This window comes from Curcuma longa, chromosome 15, assembly GCF_044706935.1.
Source record: "Curcuma longa cultivar G26 ecotype Majalengka, Jawa Barat chromosome 15, ITB_CL_G26_1.1, whole genome shotgun sequence".
Taxonomy (NCBI): Eukaryota; Viridiplantae; Streptophyta; class Magnoliopsida; order Zingiberales; family Zingiberaceae; genus Curcuma; species Curcuma longa.
This window is the reverse complement of record NC_133875.1, coordinates 2,061,693-2,073,645: the sequence shown is the minus strand read 5'-3', so window position 1 is coordinate 2,073,645 and position 11,953 is coordinate 2,061,693. Positions and strand designations below refer to the sequence as shown.

Here is an 11,953-nt window from a genome sequence, read left to right as displayed (position 1 = left end):
GTTTAAATTGAATACATGATATTAAAAAAAAAACAAATCATTGATTTGCCTAGATCCTCAAGATCCTTCCCTTAATCAAGCTTAGAGCCTTTGATCGGGTTAGGAAATCTAATTGATCTGAATGAGATGAGTTGAGCCGATTGGCTTGAGGAGGTCCTTTTAAGTTAAATGGGCTAGGCAACCTGAAAGCTCATATGAGTTAATTAGCCCGTTCAAATTAGTCATGTCAAGTATATAGGAATCGTCATTACATGCCCCCGGGGCATGGTTGAGTTAGTTACTAAGAGGCAGACTTGCTAAAGTGGGCAAGGGTGAATTTCGATGAAGTCGAGATAATGTCCTCCTTCGTAGTGACCAACTGCAGCCTCTCGATTTACCTCCTCACAGATGATCATAAGGTCGACCGTATATGGCCGCTGGAGTGGTGGATTTCATCTTTTTGTTGAAGAAGAAGGGATCGCCATTACACAAAGAGTGGGTAGGTAGCTATTGATTTTTTTTATTTAAAAAATAATTAATCTTAAAAACATTCCAAGCATCTCATCTAGATTGCGATGGTACCCAAGTTATTTCCCGAGTAGTCGGTCTCACTTCTAGATTGGTCCGACCTAGTTCCAAGTACGCCATCATCTCGGAGCGCTAGGTATGACAACATCCTTGAGCACTAAATATGACAACATCCTCAAATACTAGATATGACAACATCCCCGAGTACCAAATGGGGCAACATTTTTGAGCACTTAACTTGTATGCAATGGTTTCCCTCTTGGGATCAGGAAAGCCACTTGTGATCCGTTCTTCAAATACTTAATGCTCCTTCAAGGACAAACTAGTGGAGCTTGGGAGGTGCATCTTAGGTGCTTGGTCAAATTGGTACTCGACCTCAATTCTAGGCTATCGGGAAGACATGCACCACCCACATGGAGATTCTCTTCAATGGTTGTCGTCCTTTGGTCCCCTAACCTCCCCACTAATGGATAATGGATGCGTACGTGGTAGTCGACGTGGAGATTCCCCTAATGATTGTCTTCCAACCGCCTTTTGGAAGGAGAGCAAACAACTGTGTGCTACTTATGAGGGCATCCTCGGAGGCGTGACTTAGAGGTTGTCACTCTTTTGTTCTCTACCATCTCTCTAATAATATCTACATGGAGATTCTTTTTTGATGGCTATATAACAATAGATGTGAGTAAGCAAGAGGTATGATTGTCTTCTTACGTGCGAAGACAACTCTTCGCCATCACTCTCTCTTTGTTTCTTTCTTTATTCTCTCTCTCACTTCTGGGAGCTTTTTTCCTTACTATGCCTTGGTTCTGATTTGAGTATCGGAGTGACCGCACCGGTAGAACCGGCTAACCTTGACGTATCTTTCCTCATAGGCCACCGAAGTTTGGCCAACTAACATTCCACCATAGCCTCAATTTAAGAAGCATTCAGGAGGAGAAGGTCCCAAGCAAGCGAAAATGACACCATCCAAATTGCTACACTTGTTCTCATTTGATATCGCCTATTAAAGTCTCTTCCACCATAAATTAAAGAAACACACAAAGAACAAACCTATCCTCACTTATTAATCTAGCAAAGTAGCGGTCCACATCGCCTTTTCAAAGTCCATTTTGGTTGCTTTATCCATCTTTTGGATAGTGATTTGTGTAAATTAATCTTCACACACCACAAGTGGTTGGACTAATTGAAACTATTTTAAAATATAAATAATTAAATAAATAAAGTTGATAATAAACTAATGAAATTTTTAGGTCTATTCCATGCTTTGGAGATTGATGATGTAGAGGAGAATGAGGTCACTTGCTATTGCATCATAACTCACTCAATTCACTCTTGTTTTTATGTGTATTATGCTTGGCCTCCTTGGTGCAAGTAGTTACTACAATAACATAAATTAAGAGATAGCAGCCCTCGGGATTATAGCTGTCAATTTCGGTTAGGGCAGCCGGGTTGATCCGCCCCGTCAAGTAATTTAGGCGTGTTAGGTTGAAATTTTATGAACCCATTTTAAGATGGGTTCAGATGGGTTGACCCGTCTAGGCCTGCGACCCGTGACGGGCTTGGGTTGGCCCGCGGATTGAGAAAGTTTATTTATTTATTTTAAATTTTAAAATTAAAGTAGAAAACTCAACGAATTAGTGGGTTTGATCCGTCTAAATTATAATTCAAGTTTAAAAATTATAATTCAAATTTAAAATTTTCAACTTAATCAATTTAAATTATAATCCAAACTTAAAATTTTTAATATTTTTAATATTTTTTATTTTTTAATAGGCCCGTAGATTGACCCGCCTAACTCACGATCCGCCTTGAGTTGAGTTGGGTTGGAGATTTCCCAACCCGCCAAGTTGGTGGGTCGGCCCGCCCCACCTCACCATATGATGAGTTTTTAATGGGTTAGCCCGCCCCGTCGTAGGTTGGTTTGTTTGACAGTTCTATTCGGGATATAGTTGAGTTCGTTACGACAGAGTAGAGTTGTTGAAGTCGACAAGGATCGAATCTTAACGAAGTCAATGCAATGCTTTCATCCATCATGGTCAACTGCAGCTTTTTGATTTACCTTCTCATAAATAGTCATAGGATCGATCATGTAAAATCGCTGAGTGATAGATTTCACTTTTTATTAAAGAAAAAGAATAGTCATGAGGCCGCTCCTCTTTTATCTTTTATAATCACGTATAAAATTAACTCGATGAGCAGTCATGAGGAGGAGTATCCTTCTTCCTTGATTCGTTCATCATATAAATCTGAAATAAGAAAGCAATGAAAAGTATTTTTTATTTTTTAAAAAAGAAAATTTTAACAAAATTATAAATATTTTACTATTTTTTAAAGCAAAAGTTATATAGGCAATTAATAAAATAATAGTAATTTAATATGGAATATATTATAATTATTTTGCTAATAATTACTTTTGGATAATGCAATTTGGACATGCAAATTCAATGCTAAACTTAGCCAAAATCAGAACTTTATTAAGCAAAAATTTAAAATAAGGGATTTTTTTAATAAAGTGGCCAATCACTAATAAGATAATAGAAACATTTTTATTTATTTCCAATTTAGGATATATAGCAAATATCAAATCGTATAGAACTTTTATAGGAACATCTCCATATAAATGCCCGTTGATTCCGCTACCTGGTTCAGATTCCAGGTGCCTTCTTGTGAATCTTCTTCTGCTCGCCGCCGGCGCTCCTGCTCTCTGCTGGGTGGTGTCTGTAACCGACGCGAACGAGGGCCGAAGAAGGCGGCGATCGGAGTCGGAGCGACGGCGTGGAGGATGGGCATCCCGAGCGACGAGGTCGTGATCATTCGGTCGCCGGAGAGCCCGGGAGGCCCGAGCTTGATCACCGTCAGCTGCCCCGACAAGACCGGCCTCGGATGCGATCTCTGCCGCGTCATTCTACTCTTCGGGCTGAGCATTGTGCGGGGAGGTACACTTCGCCCTTCTTTTACCCTTATTAAAACCCCGATCTCGAGGCTTCCGCGGGTAGAAATCGGCAAAGTTTCCACCTTCTTGTTGTCTCCATTTTTAGGTTTACGAAGATTCGTTTTTACTGGGATTTTTTTTTACGAGTGGTGTTTCCGTATGGCTTTGGGGAAGAAACTGAAGCTTGAATCGTTGTTAGATTTCAGCACGGATGGGAGATGGTGCTATGTGCTGTTGTGGGTGGCGGAGAGAGGGAGGAAGGGGACGAGGTGGGACTTGTTGAAGAAGAGACTGGTGGCAGCCTGCCCGTCGGTTTCGCCACCGTTGGTGAGTGGAATCGATATCAGGGATCAAGAGATGGATGCGGAGCAGAAACCGCAGGTCTTTCTGCTCAAGTTTTCCTGCTACGATAGGATGGGCCTTTTGCACGGTAACCTTGCTTCCACTCAGTTTCCTCCCGTTTCAAGTGATTGGAACCTTTTCCCCTCATTTTTTGTCCTTCTCTTGATGCTTAATTTATTAAGATCTTTGTGAAATCTGAAAGTTTTTTTGAAGTTTCTAATCTCTTATTTGTGTTTCACTGTGTTACATATTCTTTCTTTGTAAATTATTTTCTTTTTGCTGATAACCTTTTATGGTATGCTGTTGTATTGCCTTGTCTTATCTGCAAATATAGTTTCCACTTTTTGTCCCTTCTATGTAAAAAGCCATAGTTTGTTCTACCAGGTATCATTTTATTGTCAAGTATTCATTTAGATTGCAATACCAGGGGATGGGATTGTTGGAAATTTGAATGGCAATAAGAAGAGTGGATGAAGGAGATTCTATCATGCATGGGTTTGTAGTTCCACATTGGGAGTCTCATGACTTTATTGTTGGTTTATACTGCATCACATGCATTGATGTTATGAATATAACGTTGGGAGAGACTCTCTCATGTGTGGGTGTACAGCGGGTGCAATTCAGGGCCTAGATTGCACTGACCCAAGTTGACTCGTGTGTGAGCACGACCAACGCGCGTCGAATGCTGGACTATCGGGGCAAGTGAATGGACCAACATTTTGCCACTCGAATCAATTTTGCTACCTGGTCAATTGCATAACGGATGCATTAATTGATGTTAATGGTGTATCTGTAACTCCCAGATGAAACAGCCGACTGCGGTTGGTGTTTTGATCTGGGTGAGTAAAAGTAGTAAATGGTCATTTAACGTTGTCTAAGGTCGGAGCTCATATAAAAGAGGAGGCCATGGTCTTGAGCAAGGTGGGTGCAAGCAAATTATCTCCATCCACCTTTGTTCTCCAAAGTTTTCCTTTTTGTAGTGTTTTTCCGCTCAGCAGAACCTGTGATAGCATTCGGGTACAATTTTAGTTTGTCGCGACCAACCTGTGCTTGGTAGTGATTGTGGTCTGTTATTGTGTCCTAAGAACTAGACGTCCGCTGTGAGATTATCAGTTCAAGTCATCTTAACAGATAAGGTTGAATTTTGATTCTGTAATTTCAAATTCAGTAAGTTTCCCTTATATCTCCGATGAAGATTGTCCAACAACCTTAACATAGAATCGTTCTATTGAGATGCCCACATAAGCGGTTGAGGTGCAACATACTTAGCACGTGACGACCTTCTTTGCCCCGATTGAAAATATTCCAATCAACCATGGGGAAAGGCTAAATAAGTTCAGTGAACTTCAAGTGGTGGCAGTAGAAGATGCTCTTCTATCTAACTACACTGAATTTAGCTCGGTTCTTGATCGAGAAACCTCCCAAGCCAGCTGAGGATGTGACTGATGTCCAGACCATCAGTGTAGTGGAGGCATGGATTCATTCTGAGTTCCTATGTCGAAATTATATCCTCAACTGGTTTACTGACTCGTTATACACTATGTATAGTACGAAGAGAACGATTAAGGAGTTATGGGAGTCCTTGGACAAGATTTACAAGACGGAGGATATATGGGCCAAAAAGTTCATCGTGGGCCGATTTCTGGACTATAAGATGGTTGACTCCAAGATGGCGATCAGTCAAATCCAGTAGCATCAGGTTATCCTGTGCGAGATTCACTCAAAGGGTATGGTTCTGAGTAAAACCTTCCAAGTGACTACTATCATTGAGAATTTGCCTCTTGGCTAGAAGGATTTCAAGAACTACTTAAAGCATAAGCGGAAGGAGATGAATGTGGAAGAACTTGTTGTTAGACTTCACATTGAGGAAGACAACAAAAGTTAAGAGAGAAAGTTGTTCTCTCAGGTTACTGTGAATCCCAATGTGGTTGAGCATGGTCAAAGCTCGAAACAGAAGAATCTCAAATCTTCCAAAATAGGACTTTAGAGTAGGCAATTCTCTGGGAAGTGCTTTAATAGTAACTAAGTCGGTCACAAGTCTTTGGAGTGCAGAAAGCAAAAGAAGCAGGAGACTAACCTAAACGAGGGTTAGAAATGGATGACCTCTGAGCCGTGGTCTCCGAGTTGAACCTAGTAGGTTCAAACCCGCGACAATGGTGGATCGATATTGGTGCTACCAGACATGTGTGGTGCAACAAAGAGCTGTTCTACAACTTCGAAGAAGTCGATGGGGATAAGTTATTCGTTGGGAACTCAGTAACCTCGGACATCAAGGGTCAAGGGAAAGTGGTGCTGAAGATGACCTCGGGCAAGAAGTTCACTCTAAACAATGTACTACTATACGTTCTGAAGATTCGAAAGGATTTAGTGGATTTTGAAGAAGAAGATGAAATCAGATGACACGATTGATAAGTACAAGGCTAGATTGGTAATTAAAGATTATCGATAATGAGAAAATAATTACTTTGATACGTATTTTCCGGTATCAAGAATAACTTCTATTAGAGTGTTGTTGGCGATTGTCGCTCTATGAAATCTGAAAATACATCAGATGGATATAAAGACAACCTTTCTAAATGACGATTTAGAAGAAGAAATATATGTGAAGTAACTTGAAGGGTTTTTTGTGCCAGGATTGAAAAACAAAGTTTGTAGATTGGTGAAGTCCTTATACAACTTGAAACAACTACCAAAGTAGTGGCATGAGAAATTTGATACTGCCACGAAGGAAAGTGGATTTAAGATCAATGAATGTAATAAATGTGTCTATATAAAAGCTATAGAGAATGATTATGTTATCTTGTGCCTATATATAGATGACATACTTATCATTGAGAGTAATGATAAGATAATCAAATCCACTAAAGAGATGTTGAAATCACGATTTGACATGAAAGACATGAGCCTAACTGATGTGATTCTAGGAATTGAGGTTCTTAGAACATTAGAAGGAATGGTTCTAAGTCAGTCCTATTATGCAGATAAAATTCTTAAGAGATTTACCGTGGGTGATACTGTGTTAGTACGAACTCCAATAGATATAAGTCAACATCTATTGAAAAATCGAGGAGTATCTCTTAGATAGAGTACTTCAGAGTGATTGGAAGTCTGATGTACTTGATGAATTGTACACGACCAAACTCAGCCTATGCAATGAGTAAATTGAGTAGATACATGAGTAATCCCAGTGTTGAACACTAAAAAGGGATAACGAGAATACTGAGGTACTTGAGGTATACTTGTAATTATGGATTGCACAATATAAGATATCCTGTTGTGATCGAAGGATATAATGATGTGAATATGATATCTGATATGAAATACTCTAAGTCTTCGAGTGGATATATATTTACTCTAAGTTTTCGGGTGGATATGAAATACTCTAAGTCTTCGAGTGGACATAAGTCTTCGACTGATGTTTTGATCCGGGTGAGTAAAGTTAGTAAATGGTCATTAATTGGCCATTAAACGTTGCCTAAGGTCGGAGTTTCTATAAAAGAGGAGGCCATAATCTTGAGCAAGGTGAGTGCAAGTAAATTATCTTCATCCACCTTCGTTCTCCAAAATCTTCCTCTCTGCTATGTTTTTCCGCTCGACAAAATCCATGATAGCATTCGGGTATAATTTCAGTTCGCCGTGACCAACTTGTGCATAGTGGTGATCGCGGTCCACTGTTGTATCATGGGAAACAGACACCCGTTGTGACCTCAAGTACTGCTGGAGGGGACAAATATGTTTTAAAGAAACTGCGTCACACATACCTTAATACTTAGTGACTCGATAGCTCACCTCAACAATTAGACCTCACTTGGCTGACTCAGCACTCGACACTTGGTTGACTTGATACTCGGCCTCGACACTCGACTAACTCAGCACTCAACCTCGACACTCAGTTGACTTGGTAGCTTAGCCTCGGAGCTCGGCCATACAAGGCAACGATCCACTTAGACTCAACCGCTCACTTAGATAACCAAGCAGTGTAGAGCTTGATAGCATTATCAACTTAGGTCATCTTAATAGATGAGGTTGAATTTTGATTCTGTAATTTCAAATTCAGTAAATTTCCCTTATATCTTTGGCGAAGATTGTCCAACAATGATTTCCATCAAGTGAAGTAATAGCATAATTAAAGTGCTTCTTTAAATTTCTAAATAATTCTTGGTACTGTATTCTTCTGAACTCAAATTACAAACTAGTTTAGTGGCTTTGTTCAAAAGCTATTGGGTTCTTATGAATCTTTATGTATGTTGGACTTTCTTTCATCTTTTTGAGCAAAGAGTTTTTTTGTAAATAATCTATTTGACTTATCTTATGACTTAAGCCATAGCATCTCCTTTCTGAAGCACATTTTGAATCTCTATTTTGTTGGGTTTTGTTTTCAATTTTTTCCCCCTCATCTAATCTACTCAGTGTATTATGCTGCACTTCTTTCATCTATGTTTTTTTTGAAATCATGGGACATCTCAGTGATGATTATGAAATGGCAGATGTGACTGAGGTATTATGTGAGTTGGAGCTTACAATTTGGAGGGTGAAGGTTTCCACAACACCAGATGGGACAGTCATGGACCTGTTCTTAATCACAGACACCCGGTTTCTATTCTTTCCAATATCTTCTAGCAAGACAATGTCTTATTTAATCTAGTATATTCAATTTCTTTTCACTTGTATGAACTGTAGTGAGTCTTGCGACAGAGCTAGTATTAGCTCCTGAAAAATTCTTGTCTGACTATTTCTTTTATAGAAAAAGAAAAAAACTTGCCTGAGTCAAAGTGGTATGCTTGATAATTATTCATTGTAAGTGATCTTCGCATTCTGGGCTGCAAAAATAAACCTGATTTCACAAATCTTTTACCTGTTTTTACCAAGAGTTTCTATCAATGTTTCAGCCATTTCTCAAGACCTATTGTTACTAGACTTTAGGATGCATACCTAATATTTATTCTTTAATGTCCTTTAGCATTTGTTTAGTAACATATTAGAAAAGGATGTTATAGTGTCAAGAATCGGTACTTAGTACATCATAACATAGTTAAACAAATAACACCAACATGATAGTGAGCATGGATCACAACTCCTACAGTTTGGAAGTTTGCTAGTGCAAACTGTTTAACTATTGAGGGTAGAATGGACATGGAGCTGGAAAGGGTGAAAAAGTACAGGCTAAACTAAAAAATGAAAGGGAGGAGAACAACACCTACTAAAATTGTGAGCTGTTGTTTCTGCAGCAGTTTCTGCAGCAACTTGCATCACCAAGTGAAAGTTTGGAAAGCTTTCATCCCTATTTTATTACCACTTACAAACAAGATTTAGTTAATAGTTGGTTCTGGGTCCATCTCTCTATCAGTGGGCTTCAAGAAAGTGAAACTAGCAAAGGGATGTATCAATACAAATAAAAACAATCATCCAAAACCTGTGCATTTTCTTTGATTGCATTGGATCTCACAAAGTTTTGGGCCACATTACCAGTTTTAGCTGTTGACTTAATTAAGGTCATCCACTCATCAGGAATTTGGATTTTTTTTCTTGTTTCAAACATGGGTTCAACATTTATAGCGAAAGCTCCTTATTCTAAATGCACTACTATATAGTAGGTGACAATTAATCGTTGTCTTATTATTTCCATATATGAGTTCTAGGTTGATTACCTGCATACTAATAAATATTTTTTGAGGTTAAGTTTCCATCCGATATGATTGTTAAGCTTGGATTTATTTCAGGGAACTTCTACACACAGAGCAGGAAGGAAGATGCATGCAATCGACTGAGAGCTGTTTTAGGAGATTCTTTGTGCAGTTGTGAGATTGAACTGGCAAGTGAAGAACTTGCTTCTTGTTTGCAAGCATCATCTTCTCTACCGCCTTCTATAACAGAGGATATCCTTACTTTAGAAATCCAGGATGAATCTTCCAGCCCTGTTCCTCAGTCCTCTTTTCTCTCAGTTTCAATCGACAACTCTCTCAGCCATGCTCATTCACTTATTCAAATCCAATGTTATGACCATAAGGGCCTTCTCTACGACATCATGAGAACTCTCAAAGATTACAACATGCAGGTGAGAACTGTAAAAAGACAGGAGCAGGCCTGTATCAGAAAATTTTCATTCATGGACATTATTTTATACCATAATTTTTTCTTTGCCTGTTATGTCTTGGTACTAAATGGAAAAAATTTATATTTCACTAGTCTTATTCAATTTCTTTATTAGGAGGATAAGAGATTTTGATTTCTAGTCGATCATGAAACCCTTGAGGTTTATAATAATAGGAATTCCCACCGTATCCATTTAATCTTGTTACTAAATTCAATTTCTGTAGATATTGGTGAATCTTCTTTCCTCTATATTCCTTTCTATTTTATTTTCATGATATTCATGTGTTTCAGTTTCTTTACGCGGAATTTTCTTAACAGATCTCATACGGGCGATTCAATGCAGAGGAAAATGGAAACTGCAATGTAGATTTGTTTGTGGTTCAAAATGATGGACAGAAGATTGTTGATCCAAACAAACAGGTTGCCCTTTGTTCTCGCTTGAGGATGGAACTTTCTAGTCCTCTGCGTGTGACTTTTATTAGCCGGGGTCCCGACATAGAACTTTTAGTAGCAAATCCAGTTGAAATATGCGGCAAGGGTCGGCCTCTTGTCTTCTATGATATCACTCATGCACTCAAACTGCTTGAGATAAGAATTTTTCTGGTATGTCTTTGAACTTCCAGGCTTGGCACTTCTTTGGCTTGTTAACTTCAAAATCACTGCCAAAATCACTGCAAGCTGATTTCATCAACTGATTCAATCACTGCAGTGGAACTATCATTGCTGAATTTTTGATCATTTCAGGCAGAGATTGGCAGGCATGTCATCGGCGACAGGGAATGGGAAGTCTACAGAGTTCACCTTGGAGATGATCATGAGCTCTGCGCATCAAAGGACAAAATTGTCGATGGGGTCACAAAAATGTTAATGGGTTGGCACTAACCTTAACCCGAGCTTAAGTTTTACTGTAAATGAAAGCTCGCGTAACTACCGAACATCGAATAACATATAACCAATATGGTTCTCACTAATTCTAGTATGGTGACTCTAGGCAATAGGATACTTGGCCTGCCATCTAAAGTGGAAGTAGAAGATGAAAGCCTTAAAGGCTCAAAATTGTAACTGCTCTTTGAAGATCAAGAATTAGCTAACTTGGACTTGTTTATGTGTATCTTATGCTTACTTTGTATGTTGTTAGTCACTAATGTTTAAGGAAACCAGAGATTGGTTATGACTTTGAATGAGGAAATCAGTTCAAGTTTTGAAGACTAATGTTAACATGGAATGGCATTACTGTTTAAGTTGTTATAAGTCTTGCTCATGATGTCTCCCTTATAGTGTAGATCGGCTTAAAACGTTGAAGTTTTGGTTTTCAGACCAATTCGACTGGTTCAATTTTGGGTTTTTCATTTGAACTCATCTAGTTTGAGTTGCCAATTGTGAGGTTTCTTTTTTATAATCCAAGTTAGAGCCGTCAATTTGGATTGAGCCCATTGGATTAGTCAGTTGCGCTCCGTCAAACAATTTAAGTAGATTTGATTGAAATTTTATTAATATATTTTAAGATCGATCTAAGCGGGCTGGTCCATCTGAGCCTGTGACTCATGTAAGTCAGCTCTCAGTGGACTTGGATTGACTTGCGGATTGAGAGCTTTTTTAAAAAAATTTAATAGGCTTATGGGTTTAACCTATTTAATTCGCAATTTAAATTTTAATTTTTTAATATATTTTTTATTTTTTGACAGACTTATAGGCTTAACCTACATAATCCATAATTCAAATATAAAAATTTTAACTTTTTATATATTTTTTATTTTTTTGTGGGCTCGTGTATTAACCTAACCCACAATCTACTTTGAATTGGGTTGAATTGGAGATTTCTTAGTTCACCAAGATAGTGGGCCACCTTGCTCCGTCATAAATTGACCTATTTGACCGCATTGATTTAGTTATCGGAACCTTGGACTCAATTAATTCGGAAGACGGATGATCTTCTCCCCGGTTTATTTATTGGATAAATCCAAAAATGCGAGTGACTTCTCATCTAGTAGTCAATTTAGATTTTTCATCATATTGAAAAAAAAAAATATGTTATAGTCCATCGTAATTGAGATTCGAACTGTGACACTAAAACCTTCC

The 11,953-nt window shown here is 38.5% G+C and overlaps 1 pseudogene; it reads left to right on the top strand.

Moving 5' to 3' along the window:
• Nucleotides 1-3,174: 3,174 nt before the first annotated feature.
• On the top strand, nt 3,175-11,055 carry LOC141846482 (ACT domain-containing protein ACR10-like; annotated as a pseudogene).
• Nucleotides 11,056-11,953: the final 898 nt, after the last annotated feature.